Genomic DNA, 18,162 nt, shown 5'->3' on the forward strand with positions numbered 1-18,162 from the left:
GCCATCTCAGTGAAAGAAAAGGATGTGCTTAGGGTTTTCCGTAAGCAAAACCCTCGGAAATCCCCGGGCCCGGACGGTGTCTCCCCCGCAACCCTGAGACACTGCGCAGAGGTACTGTCTCCAATCTTCACGGACATCTTTACCATCTCCTTGGAGACCTGCCATGTTCCAGCCTGCTTTAAGCTGTCCACCATTGTTCTTGTGCCTAAGAAACCCCATGTCACTGAACTGAATGATTATTGGCCTGTGGCGCTGACGTCTGTAGTCACGAAGTCTTTTGAGCGCCTGGTCCTCCCTCATCTCAAGTCCTTCACCTCCCCCCTCCTGGACCCTCTGCAGTCCGCATACAGAGCTAATAGGTCTGTAGACGACGCCATCAACCTGGCCCTCCACTTCATCCTGCAGCACCTGGACTCCCCGGGAACCTACGCTAGAATCCTGTTTGTGGACTTCAGCTCTGCATTCAACACCATCCTCCCTGCTCTGCTCCAGGACAAGCTCTCCATGCTCAACGTACCCAATTCAACCTGCAGGTGGATCACTGACTTCCTGACGGACCGAAGGCAGTGCGTGCCGCTGGGGAAGAATGTTTCCACCATTCAGACAATTAGCACAGGATCCCCACAGGGCTGTGTACTTTCTCCTCTGCTCTTCTCCCTGTACACAAACTGCTGCACCTCGAGCCATGACTCCGTTAAACTGATCAAGTTTGCGGACGACACCACCCTCATCGGGCTCATCTCTGATGGTGATGAGTCCGCCTACAGGAGGGAGGTGGAACGGCTGGTGTACTGGTGCAGCAGCAACAACCTGGAGGTCAATGCTCAGAAGACAGTGGAGATGATTGTGGACTTCAGGAAAGTCACTGCCCCATCTCTCCCCCTCGTCCTGACGGACACCCCCGTCACCACTGTGGACTCCTTCCGCTTCCTCGGAACCACCATCACACAGGACCTTAGGTGGGAGCATCCATCAGCTCCCTGCTCAAAAAGGCCCAGCAGAGGATGTACTTTCTGCGGCAGTTGAAAAAGGCCAAGCTGCCGGCCCAGATGATGGTGCAGTTTTACACGGCCATCATTGAGTCCATCCTCACCTCCTCCATCGCTGTGTGGTACGCTGGAGCCACAGTGAGGGACAAAAATAGACTGCAGTGCATTGTGCGCTCCGCTGAGAAGGTGATTGGCTGCAGCCTTCCATCTCTCCAGGACCTGTACGTCTCCAGAACTCAGGGGCGTGCAGGCCGGATAGCAGCTGACCCTTCTCACCCAGGACACAGACTTTTCGAGCCGCTTCCCACAGGCAGGAGGTTACGGTCCATCCAGACCAGAACCTCCCACCAGAAGAACAGCTTCTTTCCATCTGCCGTTAGACTTGTGAAAAGCTTATAAATACGCAACCATGTTCGTCTGCTGTACTTGACATAACGCCACGTTATCGGCCATATTACCATTACCTGCCTTTTTTATAGCTGAATGTTTTATGCTAGTTTTATTATATTTTATTCTACTTATTCTATTTTTGAAATTTATTATTCATGTTATATAGCACATTAGTACCGAAACAAGTTCCTAGTTTGTGAACTGCTTGTTCACTGAAAATGGCAATAAACCTTTTCTGATTCTGATTCTGATTCTGATAACCAGTAAAGGTTGTACCCCATGTGCAGCAGTACCGGGACCAGAGTGAATAGGGTGTGTATGAGGAACATGAGTGGGTGTCCGGCGTGCATTTTTGTAAGTCTTTGGTTGTATGTGCATGTGTGAGCATGAGGGAGGGAGTGTGTGACTGTGCTTGTGTATGACTGTATATGTCAGGTGGGGCCTTTGACTCCTCCCCTCTCCTGGGACTTCTTTTGATGATATAGATCTTCGTCTCCCCTCCCCCTGCCACACCTGGTGTGGAGTGTGGTGCCTTGGTCTGCCTGAGTGTTCGTGGCTCCCGGGTCAGGGGGTTTAAGATTTTTGGCATCTGCCTGATCAATCCCAGTGGCTGCCTGGTGGGGTCTGGGTCCCTGGGCTCTGCTGGGTCCCCGGTGGGGGTGGTCGCCCCTGGGTTCCGGGTCGCTGGGTCCCGGGCTCGGCCGGCTAGGGGGTGGGAGGCTGCGGGCAGGCCTGTGGGCTTGCCGCTGATATCTCCCGGGACTCTGCCGGCTGCTGGTTGTGGCCCCCTGGGGCGATCCTCTGTGCCTCTCGAGGGGGGCGGGGGCCTTTCTGGTTGCAGTCTCCTTGGGGTTCCTGTGTTCTGGGGCAGCGCCCGGATCTCTGGGACTTGGAGCTCACTCCGTCTCCTACACATCTTTGGGGGGCAGATCTGTGGTCCCTCACACTCTCTATTGGATGCTTTTATAGAGAAACCTTACATAAACAAGCGCGTGTACACACACAGGTGCTCACATGGTGCTCTCAAAAGTATGGGCTTGAGCACGTTCAACACATGTCTTAAGGCTGTCGTTGCCACTAAATGCACTATGATTTATTATCATGTGATTGTTCAGTTAAACAATGTTGATTTTATATTTCATCATCAGGTTGACGCAGTGATAGCTTGCTCCTGATGTATTGTTGTGTGTCCCATTTTTTCTATTCTTTCTCTTTCTGCGGTCGTAGAAGCAGACTCTTGTTCATTATTGTTTATTTTTGTGGACCCCCACCCCCCCCACCCACACACACACACACACACCTTTTGTCTTTTCCTTTCTCTTTCACCTCTGTCTCCGTGTCTGGTCGGAATTACAAAGCATTCAAAAACAATAATAATAAAGTTTTAAGTATCAGGCGTGACATTAAAAGCAGACGCTTTGATGCTCCACCTGAGAGTAAATCTGTAAGGCTTGTCACCAGCATTCAGACATCAATTCTGTTTGCTTCACAGCCAGACAGGACACGGAAAAAAAAAAGAAAAAAAGTGGAGGACGTTTCTCCCCCTCCTTACCCAGACACTTGAGAAGAAATGGACCAAGTCTATTTGGAGGAGACAAGTGGACCTGAGCCTTATTGTTTTGAGCTTGTGAGTTGCCTGAAACTACCGGAACCAACCCAAGAGAACCAGCTCTGAATGGTAAGTAGCTGTTACCCATAGAATTTGATTAGCTGCAGGGTTTGGCTCCATGGCCGTAGAGAGCTAGTATTCAGCATGTTTTAGGGATGTATCTGCTTCAACACACCTGGTTTTAAACAGCAATAAATGGCTGAGCTGCTTAACAGCTAATCTAATCTGTTAAAGCAGGAAAACCACTGAAACGTGCTGGATAGCAGCTCTCCAGGAGCCCTGGGCCTAAGTTACAATCTGCTGCAGAGAAAGTTATGAAAATACCCCATGAGAAAATTATTCTGTAATGTGTTCAGCCCACTAACACTGACCTGATTTCATTATTTATTTACTGATACCAGCTGCTCTCTTGGTCGTAGGTCCCCTGTTGTCTGCAGCTGGTCTCCTCTGGTGGTGTGGTCAGGATCAGGAGCTTCCAGAAGAATGTGCCTTTGAATGACTCTTTCCTCCTCTAAACAGTTATTTGTTATATTAATTAAATAAATCTCAATTTATATATTTCCTGTTTTTGTTCATGTCCATAAATACTTAAACATGCTTGAAATTAAAATGAGCTTTTAACAGTGAGGTGCTAGTTTCATCACAATAGCGCTAGTTAAAAATGCAACAATGTGATAATTCAATTACTGTAATTTATAAATATCCATTAAAATATAAAAACTGGAATCAAAATGAGACATTTGGCAGCACAAAAAAACTTGTCAAACACAATATTTATTTTAATAATTGTAGGCAGACAGGAGACAGAGCTGGTGGAGGTTCTCAGTCATCGAAGGATGGCTGAAGGCTTTCCAGGAACAGGAGATGTGGTGTTGTCTCTTCTCTCTCTATTCTGCCAGATGAGCTGATAGGTTACAGGTGTGTGAGGACATCCTCATGCTGTCATAACCAGATGACATGAGTTATCAGGTGATCAGCCAGGCTAATGATGAGATGCAGAAAGAATCAAATCCAGGACAGTGTACAGTAATGACAATAATAATATGTGGTGTTGCTCACCTTATGTGCTCTTATACAGTATTAACGTGTGCCTGCCTCATGGTGTTGCGTCCATATTTTGCTGAGTGCCCTGCAATAATGCAGGTTATTAGTTAATTTACTTTTAATAGCAAAAACCAAAATATTTAATTTACATGTTGTTTACCAGGTGAATCAGCTCACACGTCACCAAGTGTCACAGGGCCAGAATCAGTAGTCTCCTTCATGATGTCATGATGTAATCTAGCTCCAAGCTTGCAGCAGCAACACACGTGTAGCAATAAGCTATGAAATGAAAACATAGTTAATGTTTAAACTCAAAGGCTGTAATAAAGATTACATGACGATTAACAACAACTCACCTTTACTACACAGTCTGACAGCAGATTACTTGGGTTCATTTAGCCTGAAAAAAAAAAATATAACATCACAGCGTTGTGGGAGGTAGCTTCCAGAGATGAGAAACATGTGGAAAGCAGAGCAAGGACGGAGCTACAGGTTTTTCTGTTAGATCAGGAGGCCCTGAGGTAAAATTGGATGTTGGTGTGAGTCTGGGAAGATACTTCTCTTCATTGATGACCTGCCAGGCTGGGACGTACGAAAAAACCAGAAAACAAGAGTACAGTATTATTATTTAGAATGTTTTTACCTTTATCAGTTCATAGTGTCACGATCTGCCCCTGCCCAACCTGACTGTGTTCCTCTCCTGCCGTGATTGCCCTTATTGTTCTCACCTGTCCCTCGTTTACCTGCCCATGTTTCCCTAATTAGCCCTCTGTATTTAAACCACCTGTTTTGCCCCTGTCCTTTGTCAGTTCATTGTTGTTGTTGTTTGTCGGTGTCCTGTTCATCCCATCCTGCCATTAAACCATTTTTACTTTTACCGAAGCCTGCATTTTTCCTCCTGCTCAGCTCAACCACACATGGTCCATCATCTCCACCTCCTACACCGTGACAGAATGAACTGACCAAACCGGGACCTGTGGTGAGCACTTCTAAATCTCCCTGGAGGAATTATTTTTTCTTTTTTGTCCTTTAGCAGAAGGAGATTCTGGCCCAGGGTGTTGACGCATCCTACCTGTTCTCCGGGGTGGTCAAGCCTCTGGGTGGGTTTCGACGCATCCAGTTCATTTCCTGCGGTGGTCGAGCCCTTCTCCTCACCTGCCCCCGTCCCGTTTGTGTCATGGAAGCCGCGGATCCTGGAGCTCTGAAGGAGTTACACCCCCTACGCACGCAATCATTCTCCGGGGTGGTAGGGTTGGTCTCCCCGCTCTTCTCCTGCTTCCCTGCACCCAAGCCTCTGCCTGAGACCCAGCTAATCGTGCCGTGTACCTGCTCTGATCGGTTGTCGAGCACCTGCCGCCGAGCTGGGTTCCCTCGCATCGCTCCTGCCGTTCGTCCACTTCCTGGTCCACGCTATGGGGCTTATGCCTGCAGGTCTTGTGCTGCTGCAGCCTCTGCTGGGTCCCACGCCTGCTCCTGCAGTTCTCTGCCTGGGTCCCACGCCTACTGCTGCAGCCCCTGCCGGGTCCCATGCCTGCTCCTGCAGTTCTCTGCCTGGGTCTCACGCCTGCTCCTGCAGTTCTCTACCTGGGTTCCACACCTGTTCCAGTCCAGTCCATGTTTCAGTCCAGTCCATGTTTCAGTCCAGTCCATGTTTCAGTCATGTCCAGTCCATGTTTCAGTCATGTCAAGTCCATGTTTCAGTCATGTCAAGTCCCTGTTTCAGTCATGTCAAGTCCCTGTTCCGGTCCCTGGTCAAGTCAAGTCCCTGTTCCGGTCCCTGGTCAAGTCAAGTCCCTGTTCCGGTCCCTGGTCAAGTCCAGTCCCTGTTCCGGTCCCTGGTCAAGTCCAGTCCCTGTTCCGGTCCCTGGTCAAGTCCAGTCCCTGTTCCGGTCCCTGGTCAAGTCCAGTCCCTGTTCCGGTCCCTGGTCAAGTCCAGTCCCTGTTCCGGTCCCTGGTCAAGTCTTCAAGTCCCCGTCTCCTGTTGTATAGCCTTGTGGGCGTCTGGTATCCCCCCTTAAAGGGGGGGTACTGTCACGATCTGCCCCTGCCCAACCTGACTGTGTTCCTCTCCTGCCGTGATTGCCCTTATTGTTCTCACCTGTCCCTCGTTTACCTGCCCATGTTTCCCTAATTAGCCCTCTGTATTTAAACCACCTGTTTTGCCCCTGTCCTTTGTCAGTTCATTGTTGTTGTTGTTTGTCGGTGTCCTGTTCATCCCATCCTGCCATTAAACCATTTTTACTTTTACCGAAGCCTGCATTTTTCCTCCTGCTCAGCTCAACCACACATGGTCCATCATCTCCACCTCCTACACCGTGACACATAGAGCTTGTCCTGTCATTCAGATGGAAGCTGCTCAGAAGCTCTCCACCACACCTGGGTCTCTTCAGGAGTGTAGAAGCTGCTCTGGGTGGAATTCCCATCATGGTCCCAGTGTCAGACACACAGCTGCTGGGAAGTTATGTGAAATATAAAGAAACGGCAACATTTATAGTTGTTTTTAAGAGCAGCAACACACGTGTAGCAATAAGCTAAAATAATGACATGATGTCAAAACTGGAAGGTAAAGAAAGACAGATGGTTAAATAATTCACCTGCAAGGCTCTAGCCTGGACTGGTGCAGGCTGGAGGACTACATCCGTCTTGGGCAGATTTAGCTTAAAAAATATAACATCACCTTGTTGTGAGAGTTTAGTAACTTAGATCGTGTACAAAACAAACCGTCTAATATATGTGCTTTATAACATGGCTGGTGAGTGATCTGACAGCTCTCAGAGCTAACTCAGTGTCCAGAATCAGACATGTTCTAATGAGAACCGGACTCAGCACCAGTTCAGAACCGGGTCAGCTTTTTAGCAGAAGGAGGAGCTGCTCATCAGTGTCCCTCCTGCTCTGCATCAGCGCTGATATTACTAACTGGTACAAAAACTCAACCCGAACCAGTCTGTGACATTATAACACACACAACACTCGCTTCGAGCCTGCGGTAGTGTGGACTGATTGTCTAAATTACGTGAACCACGTCCACGTCTTACTTTGTAATTATAAATATAGCTGCAAAATTACAGTTAGAGAATGATCTTTAGAAGCTGTTAAAAGTAATTATTTAGCTTACTCACCTCAGATTGGGCCCAAAATCTCCGTTTTGGGGAAGCGGCAGTCGGCGGGATCCGGCTAATTACTGGAACGGCATGTGAAATGCTCTTCAAACCAGCATAATCGGTTCAAGCTCCACCAAGTTGGTGAAGGAGTCTGATGTAAAAAATACTAAACTACAAAATCTAATAGCCAAGCTACTCGAACTAAATAATTTTAATACTAGAAGTTTTGCTGGGACTCTGACACAATGCTAATGCTAACTACAACACAACTCACGTATGAGCCCTGACTGCTACAAGGCTGGTTGAGACCGAGGTGCTTTTATAACCTACAGCCCTGCTACGTAGTACTTTTCTGAAATACATAGCATTGTTCTCATTAGCCATTGGCTAAAACCGACTCAAAATAAACGTGTTCTATACTTTTGAGCTGAAGATGGGGCTAGACTGACGTTTGTAGACAGATTTCAAGAAAACGCATCAAAATGCAAAAATAACTACACATGTCTACAACACTATTAGACACTCATTTATACTAGTTATCGGCTAAAATAAATTGATTTTGATGTGACTTGCTCTTTAAAGGGGCATTATGGAAGTTTGACAGCCAAAACATGTATAGAAATAATAAATTTCTTCTTCATACATTCTCCTGCAATATGCTGGTCCTGTAGAAAGAGCCCTGGCATTTTTACTGTGATTGCCTGTTTTTTCTGTAAAATCACAGCAAAAGAGAGATGCTCGGGTCGAGCAGGCTGCTTCATGCGCGTTCACGCTCAGGCATAGCCCGTAGCATTTGCTATCCGTAGCTTTAGCAGCAAAGAGAGAGGCATTGCCACTTTGTCGCTGTTCCTCACGCCTAGTGACAAAGCTAGCTACATTTCTGAGGACCCTTAGCTACTTTCTGTAGAACTGTCTTCTAGATATTTCCTGCAAATAAGCAACAAAATAGCCATTTTCACTCCGTTTCAGCTGTCATCAAGGATTTAAAAGTTACAGATACAAAAGATGCCACTGGTGCTTTAGCTCACCTAGTAAGACGTCGGACTCCCGTGTAGAAGACATGAGTTTGATTCTGGATGTAAACATAACTTATTAAGAGTTTCTTTTACATTAATGGTATATTTATTTTACAGTAAGATGCCCAAATTTTTATTTGAGACTCGCCGAACGGCATTGAATTCACAGATGTCACGTGAGGAAATATGGGTTTTCTGTCACAAAGGTGGTGTTGGACTCAGCTGGGTCAAAGCTGGGTCGCTGAGAACTTTCACCCACAGATTAAGACCTGAACGCCAGCGAGTCTGGGAGGAAACCATAACATCTGCCACCTGCAGCGTCCAGAAGACGTGTTTCCATGAGTTGTACCCAGAACAAGTCAAAACATAAAGTTTAAACTTCCTTTTCTTGTTTTGAATGTTAAAAGTTTAATCATCAATTTGCTCATTATGAATGTGTTTTAATCAAATGAATGATTCTTATGCTTTGGGTAATTATAAGAGATTTAATGAATCCATTCTTAAATAATGTTTGAGGATGTTTGTTGGCGACCTTCACACACACTCAAGCACACACCCACACACAGATTCTCTCAGTAAACTCCAAAACACATTTGCTGACGCACACGTTTGCTTTGAGAAGAGAAAGGCTTTTGGTAAGTTTCAGTCTTGATTTCAGTTCGTGCTTGACAACGAAAGAGAGAGGACCTGAATAAACGCTAAAAGGGGGGAGCCGGTTGGCTCGTTTCTCCCCCCCCTCTCACGCTGTTCCTGTTAGCCAGACAGGACAGCTGAATCGCAACTTCTAACGCAGACTCATACAGAGTTTTTGATTTCTGAGTGAATTAACTTAAGAAAGCGCATCGACAAAACGCTTTACCATCAACGTGTACCGAGGGCAACTCTGGACCGGTTCGCGGCGCATCTTTGTCTTCTTTGCAAGCCAAGGTGCCCTGGATGAAACATCATCCTAAGGTGACGTCCCGGGTCCAACAGGGGGTCCGATTTTCGGTGAGGCAAAACACGACAGATAGCGTTTTGATGCATCTTTTCCAACTAAACCTAAGTTTATTCAAACCATCACTTTTCACTCAGACAACTGTTTCTTCCTGAAGCAAAATCAGATGCACACACGCATTCATCTCACCTCATGTTCAATTCTCACGACACTTTGCACACACACGCATCCATAACCACATCCTATTACTCTCAACCTTCATTCACCAACAGAAGGTCTATTTGAGAAGAACAGCATATCAACTGTTAAAGATTGTCCCACAAAGTTGCCAATGTTGATTGTTATTTCCTGTTTGTCAATTTCAAAATCATTAGTTTAATTTGAAGAATTAAAACTTTTAATTGTCAAACTGGTTTCCTCATTGAACTGAAACACAGACACACAGATATTATCGTCAGTTTATCGATGAAAACAACCTTTGAGTCTTCTTAACAATATAACATTTGGTTATTGATTTATTAAAAATTAATATTCCGAATTAATACATAGCATGGTTCCTCTTTCATAAAAGAGCATAAAACCACAACGCTACAAATATGGCTGAGCAAACCAATTTCTCCTAGAATATGGCGAGCGTATCCAGACTTCTATATCTGCGATATATCTGATTTGAAACATCTAAGAGCTAATTTTAACACATTACGCCTTTTCTCTGTGTTTCACTTTGATGTCTTATTTTGAAAAAAAAAAAAAAACGGAAATTATTCCGCTGAAGTCACTCTTCCAGGAGACGTCCTGGTGGAAACTTGACGGTGGAAGATCTCCGATCTCAAATTGTCCGCAAATTACAGACAGTACATTGATTTATCCCATCTTCGCCTTCGGAGCGAACGTGTAAGTTGTGCTTTTGGCTAAATTCTGCCCATTTTGACGCGACGCCGCGCCTCTAATCTCTTCAGGTCGGAAAGCTACATTTCCGCTCTGAAACTTGCTGGGTGAGCTACCGTGAGCAGCTTATCCTCAATCCTAAAATTAAGACTAAATTCTCCGAATTCTCGGACACCCTTCGTCTCAGTGTGTTGACACTGTGGGCGAGCTATTGTGGAAGATATTTCCATTACATAGGCGACTGTTCGAAGCCGAACCTTACCGGAATACTTGTTAGCACCTACCGTAGCTTAACTTGCTAGGTAAACGCTGTAAGTCGGGTTATTACCGTAGAGCGTTACTGCATCCAGATTGCGTACGCTTCAAAGTCCGTTTTAGCCGCGGAGCGAGATGCCTGCTGGTTAATCGGGCAAATTTAAGTCTGGTCGCTACAGACGAAAAGCTAGACCTAGCCGGAGAGCTAAGCTAGCGAGCCACAGTTGGACAAAAAGGGAACGCGTCCCATTAAATTGTCAAACCATTTCTGACACAGTCCGTCTGTGTCCTCCCGAAACCCCCATTGGCGGTGGTTCTTGTAAATCACTACGGTGTGTAGAATCTACATTTTGCTACGTTTGTCCATCTGATACCAACACGGCAGCGTAGGTTTTATTATTTTTTATTTTTATTTTGGACTGGTGACCGCTTTCACAGCCTCCGTTGCTCGGATCCATGCCTTTTTCTTCCATCTTGTGAAGTTGTGTACATTCATTTCTCTATCAACAGCTCCTTGTTTTACCCTGTGTCATAAAGTTAAGTTACGCTACGGACAGTCCTTGATTGTGAGATGAATTAAGGAATTTGCCCGGAGTTTTACGTCGACTCAGAAGGTAAAAACGCGAGTTGCTCTGAACTTAATGAGGGATGGACGAGACACGACAAAATCTTTCTTGCACTGTTACACCTGATGTAAGGTTCTCTGACGTTCTTCTTCCAGCACATGCCAAGACGCAGGAGACTGTTTACCGGCCGGGCCACGCTGGTCCCGCCGCCCGCCCGAACGGGCCCGCATTAGTCGGGTGCCGCCGGTCGGGCGCGGTGGGGACTAGTGGGAGCAGTTCAGTGCCAGCTGCTCTGGGTCGGAGGTGGTTCTGGTTTGCACTTCATGACGTGAATTCAAGCAACATGCTGTTTACAGTCATAACGCTTTTTCTTTACCTTTATTTCTTCCAGGGGGTCATAGACCCACCATCGATATCAAGGTTTGAAATAAACAACACTTTCTCTGCTACTTTTAAGCTGAATAAATCTCTTGAGCCTATGGTTAACCTCTCTGACAAACAGGTTGTGCTTAACCCTTTGGTTCCTGATGCTTTTTCTCTGTCATCCATGTTAGTGGCTGACCATCTCTCCAGCATGGGTGTGAAATCTTCAGGCTGTGATCCACCGCTTCAGTCAGGGGTCTGCTTTACTCATCAGTCCGCCTCATGCACAAACCGGCTTGTTTATCGGGGCGTGATGGAAACGTCAGCCGCCGTGAAACACTTGTGGTCTCCGGACGGAGCCACCTTACCATTTGCAGGGTTTGTGCCCGGACATCTTGACCTTTATGTGTATGACCTTGTCATTTCTCAGTTTGTGACCTCTGCTAATACGGTGGCCAATTCTTTTCTCCTTTTACAGGGGTGTGACTTTGTTTCTGGCCTCTGTGCTCTCTTTCCTGTGATTTCTCTTTCAGGTGACCACGACGGTGCAGGAAAACCTACGGTTTCCAGTAGTCAAGTGGTCAGTGGCGATATTGAGGGAGCTCCGGTGGTTGCTGCGGGCATCTCTCTCACGGGCCCGGGGGCGCCACCCGGCCCGGGAGCAGTAGGTGCGTGCAGTGATGCCCTGCTCGGGGCCCCGCCTGACAAAAGGGGGGTGCCGAGTGGCACTGAGTTTTCCGTTGCGGACTTCAACCGGTTCGGGGGAACGCCTCCTCCGAGCGGGCGGGTCATTGCAGGAATCGACATTGACCTTCCACCAATTCAGCTGACAACTTTGACCTCCGACCCGGAGTTAGGTGCTGCACCTTCTACGGGGCGGAGTTCTAGTCAGTCTGTAACTACTCTGGTTAAACCGGGTTTTTCTGATTCTGTGTGGGAACCTCCATCATTCTTGGGAATAAAGTATTCTTGGCTTCAGTTTTCAGGGCAGAACATGTTCCTTTCGATAGTGTCATGTCTGTATCTGATTCTAAACATGGCTAGGTTTGCTTTGACACCCGTGACACAACCATCCTTGGATCACTCCTTTTCAGAACCTCAAAGTCCAACACCTCCAGGTCTTTGGACATCTGAACACCTACTCTTTCAGCACGATTCAGGTGACAATGTGCATCTTCTTGGTGATAGGGCTTTTAAGAGCTTAAGAACTGTTCTTTGTTATGCTTCTCCTGTCTCACAGACACGGCATAAGTTTGAGAAACAAAAGGGGGGTGGGGAGCCTCCTCCTGCTTTGCGAGCATCATTTTCGCATTTCCAGTTTGCTACTATTTCTGATCACAACAAAGTCGCCTCCGTAAAGCTGCAACCCAACTTTGAGCAGGTAAAATCAGGTTCTGATCTAACAATTATACCATCAGCTTCACTCGAGTTCCGGACGGGACCCTCAGGTAAATTCAAACAAGTTTCCCTGTGGGTTCGTAACACAAGATACAAACCGCTGGGTGACCAAATCGCTTATGAGATTGCTCCCACAGATACGTCCAAACTCGTGTCTCTGTGGGTCCGCAATACCAGATTCAAAATGCTTACTGAACAACTCTATTCTGACCGGATTCTTTTCCACTAACTGGTGGACCGTTACAAATTCTCTCGTTTGTGGGATGAATTTTTAACAAATGTGATATCCTTTGAATTTTTTTTTCAGGTTGCCTGCCTCCAGCCAGGACACCTGTTACTCACATTTTTAGGGATTACTAACCTGCTGATTTACATTTTTAGAATTGATTTACATCTCTATCTTTTTATTAGTGCTTTGTGTAGCATGATTATATTTGATTACAAATTTAATTTAATTTTGTTACTATTTCCCTTAAAGGGCCACAAGCCAATTTGCCCTTCATTTTCATGATTATTTCTTTTATATATATGCCTTTACTTAGTGCAGCCTGCTGAGTTTCACATATCAGTTAGGATTTACTTTCTTTTATTTGTGTTTTCTCAGCATCACGTTTTTTCATGACATGTAGAACAGGGTGCAGAATATTTCTTCTTTAGATAATTCACAAAAGGCATCCACATTTTCCCAGAGGCACCCATAGATAGGTTTTGATTGATTTCTTTGATTTGCATCAAATGCTATCTATCGTGTGGGCTGTCTCACTTTGTCTCCTTCTCCGAGCTCGTATGGACTACATCCCATCAGAGGGGTCGTCTTCACCATCCTTCAACTGGTTTCCTGTCGCATGGGGCTTCGGTCATGGTTCGAGATGGGTCGAGGTCTGCGCTGGACTTCACTTGGATTACGCCTGAGGAATACATCACCTGCCCAGCTCCGTGTGACACACGAGCTGCTTATCCTTTGAATACCTTTGCATTATTGCTGATGAAATTAACTACTATTGGCATAGCTCTGCTTTCAAGATTTCCTAAGTGGATTACTTTACGATGATTGCAACAGTTTTGGCCTTAATCATCTGATCAGGATATACTCCCTTCTACACGAGACCTGTGGAGACGCTTCATCATTCCTGCCTTCATCTGGGATGTCTACCTTCACGAGTACATCACGTTATTGAGGTTGTGACGTCAAGTGGCCTCTGCTTGACCACCATGTCGTCACAAAAGGGGGGATTGTAACGTGAGGAAATATGGGTTTTCTGTCACAAAGGTGGTGTTGGACTCAGCTGGGTCAAAGCTGGGTCGCTGAGAACTTTCACCCACAGATTAAGACCTGAACGCCAGCGAGTCTGGGAGGAAACCATAACATCTGCCACCTGCAGCGTCCAGAAGACGTGTTTCCATGAGTTGTACCCAGAACAAGTCAAAACATAAAGTTTAAACTTCCTTTTCTTGTTTTGAATATTAAAAGTTTAATCATCAATTTGCTCATTATAAATGTGTTTTAATCAAATGAATGATTCTTATGCTTTGGGTAATTATAAGAGATTTAATGAATCCATTCTTAAATAATGTTTGAGGATGTTTGTTGGCGACCTTCACACACACTCAAAAACACACCCACACACAGATTCTCACAGTAAACTCCAAAACACATTTGCTGACGCACACGTTTGCTTTGAGAAGAGAAAGGCTTTTGGTAAGTTTCAGTCTTGATTTCAGTTCGTGCTTGACAACGAAAGAGAGAGGACCTGAATAAACGCTAAAATGGGGGAGCCGGTTGGCTCGTTTCTCCCCCCCCCCCCCCCCTCTCACGCTGTTCCTGTTAGCCAGACAGAATAGCTGAATCGCAACTTCTAACGCAGACTCATACAGAGTTTTTGATTTCTGAGTGAATTAACTTAAGAAAGCGCATCGACAAAACGCTTTACCATCAACGTGTACCGAGGGCAACTCTGGACCGGTTCGCGGCGCATCTTTGTCTTCTTTGCCAGCCAAGGTGCCCTGGATGAAACATCATCCTAAGGTGACATCCCGGGTCCAACAGGGGGTCCGATTTTCAGTGAGGCAGAACACGACAGATAGCGTTTCGATGCATCTTTTCCAACTAAACCTAAGTTTATTCAAACCATCACTTTTCACTCAGACACCTGTTTCTTCCTGAAGCAAAATCAGATGCACACACGCATTCATCTCACCTCATGTTCAATTCTCACGACACTTTGCACACACACACATCCATAACCACATCCTATTACTCTCAATCTTCATTCACCAACAGAAGGTCTATTTGAGCAAGAACAGCATATCAACTGTTAAAGATTGTCCCACAAGTTGCCAATGTTGATTGTTATTTCCTGTTTGTCAATTTCAAAATCATTAGTTTAATTTGAAGAATTAAAACTTTTAATTGTCAAACTGGTTTCCTCATTGAACTGAAACACAGACACACAGGTATTATCGTCAGTTTATCGATGAAAACAACCTTTGAGTCTTCTTAACGATATAAAATTTGGTTATTGATTTATTAAAAATTAATATTCCGAATTAATACGTAGCATGGTTTTTCTTTCATAAAAGAGCATAAAACCACAACGCTACAAATATGGCTGAGCAAACCAATTTCTCCTACACAGATAAAAAAATGTGGGTTCAACTTTCATTTTGGAACAATTTTTCAAGCAAGGGAATGGAATGATCTGAGCATAAAGGAGGACTGACCCCATCTTAGACCTTTGCCAGCTGTGATGAAGAGAAAGGTACAGAACCACATTATTTAATTAATTAGCTGTGTGTTCTCCTGTCCTCTGTCCTCCGGGCCACACACACACACACACACACACACACACACACACACACACACACACAGGACTGTCTAAGCTGTAATTTTCCTCAAGGAGTGTGTACGTACAGCATGCGCGCCTCGTGCACGAGCCTACTATTGAAGCTGCTGTTACGCTTTTGGCCTGAGGGGGCAATGGCGAGCATAAAAATTCAAAACTCTGTAAAGTCCCTTTAAAGGCACGGTCCGTAAAATGACACCGGCAGGGTGAGGAGGAGGAGATTTTTAAATTCGAACGGCTGTTGCTCACTCCCCCGCCCTTCCTGAAAGAGCCGAAAGCCACACCTCCTAATGTGCACGCGCAGAAAAAGCAGAGTCAACACCAGAATTGCTTCTTCATAATAGAGCTGAGCTAGTGTTAGCAATGGAGTTATCTGAGGGAAGAAAGTTGTATTTAACCAGCACGTTAAACACTTACTATTTACAAAAGGCATTTTATAAAGAATATCTATAAATATATACATATTTTAAAATACCAGTAACAGTTGACAATCTATATTGTAAATAAAATGAATCCTATCAAATTGTTAGCATTTTATTACGAGTTATTAACTTATTTTTAATTGCTTTGCCATTCAAGATGAGATGAATATATCAAAGTATATAATTTATGTGGAAATCATGAATAAACACTGCATTCTGTGTAGTCCTCCTATAATCATGCACTCTAAGAAATAAAACTGATAATTACTTAAATATTTTGGTGCAACACTTTTACACTCAAAAATAATAAGTAAATACAAAAACAATCACATCTCTTAAATACACTTTATTAATAGATTAAATCCAACTAAAATGGAATAAGTTGTTATGAACAATTAAAGATGTTACAGTAACATTCAAATTTGAGTAAATACAATTGAAAATGTATGTTAAAACAACAGTAACCAAAAGTTCAAACTACATAAAATATTAATTAGGAAATGCTGAAATGCTTGGCACATATAACCTACACCATTACAGTTACTTGTTTTTAAATAATGGTTCAATTTACTTAATATTTTAAAGTTAACTTAAGCAAAAACGTTAATTAGAATTAAGTGTTATATATATATATATATATATATATACACACACACACACACATACATACACACACACACAGGAAAAAAGAACCACGTCAGTTCAACATTGTTCACAATGATTTATTTTAACCTGCTTTTTTGTGAATCACACATTTAGCAGATTCCTTCTCCGAACACAGTGACCTGAAATCTGTTGTACATTCAGTGGATAAAACCTGGATAAAATTTCAGTCACAACAGTCTTATATAATAAAATTGTATCCAAATTGGCATGCTTGATAAAACTGTAAAACTGGCATATTGATGCTAACAACAAGAAAAATGTACCTGCCATACAAAGAATAAAAGTGGCTCAAGTGAATGCAGTGCTTTACCTTTTCAGAAAAGGTCAAATGACAAAAATAAAATTAAGTTCCCAAAAAAGTATAAACCCTGAAAAAAAAAAAAAAAAAAAAATGTGCACTGTGAGTTTTTGAACATCTTATTTTGATTCCAAAAAATTGGGAAGATTGTAACTAGAGTGACCAAAACACATCCATAATTTAAATAAAAAGGTTTCAAAAAAGACTGCGCTAAAAAAACAAACTAAAAAAAAAAACATACAGAAGATACTCTCCCATTTACACCTTAATGTGAATCTGGAAAGTTAATATAAAACACAGTTTATGGTACTAACATTATTTAGGAACAGGAATGTCAACACTATGTAATGCCACAACTGAACATTTTGATGAGCATTACATGTCACTTAACAAGTCTAACACTTTAAGAACAGCCCTGTGAAATTTTGTCTACAATGAACAGAGGTCATTTTTCAGTCTTTGAACCTTGACAGAAAGGTTTCCTGTATCCAGCTCCATGAACACTTTTTGAAATGCTTCAAATGTGCATTTGAGATTCTTGGGATATTTCAGATCCAGAGCATAGCACAGTCCCAAAAGATAGCAACAGGCTTTGCTCAGATTCCCAAGTTTGCCCAGAACAGTAACGCCTTCAATAACAATACCCACATCAGTAGGTTCGCCTGACCTGTCTTGATTCTGCAGCAGGTAAATCTTCATCACCTCCTCAGCCAAAGCCTCTTCAACAAAGACAGCATCAGCACTGTCCTTTAAAAAGAGAAACAACTGTTTTAAGCTCACATATCTCCAAACATTGAAACAAAAAGTTTCATTTGTATGACATCACTGGTACTCATAATATGTGGGCACTGTGCTCCAAAATCTTTGAGCAAATGCTATTCTTTTGTATGCTTTGAGCTAGGGCTGGGCGATATGGCAAAAATAGAATATCACGATTTTTCCAATATTTTATCACGATTTCAATTTTATCACGATTTTTTGTCCATGAATAGCATAACTTCAATCGCGTATTAAAGAAGAGAAACATTAAATAAATAAACATTTATTCATATTAGAGATAATCAACACAGTGCTAACACACTTATATTTTAAACTCACACCAGAGATGATAAAAGCCCTGAGAGAAACAATTACAAAAATCTGTTTTTCTCATTTTTCAAGTAACTTAACATAAATTAAAATCATAAACATATTTAAAGTGCAAACATGTCAATTGCAAACGTATTGTGCAAACATTAACTTGTTCAAAATACTATGTAGCTCCCAGTTGCTCATGTAGTGGATAGTTAAGCTCAAATACGGCTCTGATGTGCGGCTGGACCAGAGATCGCTTGTAGTGATGGGAATTCCTAGCCTGGCAAGCCAGACTAAATAAAT

General features: G+C 43.8%; 1 long non-coding RNA gene across 1 annotated transcript; it reads right to left on the reverse strand.

Annotated features, from left to right (window-relative positions):
• Positions 1-3,804: 3,804 nt before the first annotated feature.
• LOC129155643 (uncharacterized) lies at positions 3,805-4,486 on the reverse strand. The gene is made up of 4 exons (XR_008560136.2): positions 4,389-4,486; positions 4,193-4,311; positions 4,048-4,117; positions 3,805-3,927 (listed from the first exon to the last, which is right to left on the reverse strand). It is a non-coding gene; the product is annotated as an uncharacterized lncRNA (long non-coding RNA).
• Between the last annotated feature and the right edge of the window lie 13,676 nt (positions 4,487-18,162).

Source organism: Nothobranchius furzeri, chromosome 5, assembly GCF_043380555.1.
Source record: "Nothobranchius furzeri strain GRZ-AD chromosome 5, NfurGRZ-RIMD1, whole genome shotgun sequence".
In the NCBI taxonomy this organism is placed as follows: Eukaryota; Metazoa; Chordata; class Actinopteri; order Cyprinodontiformes; family Nothobranchiidae; genus Nothobranchius; species Nothobranchius furzeri.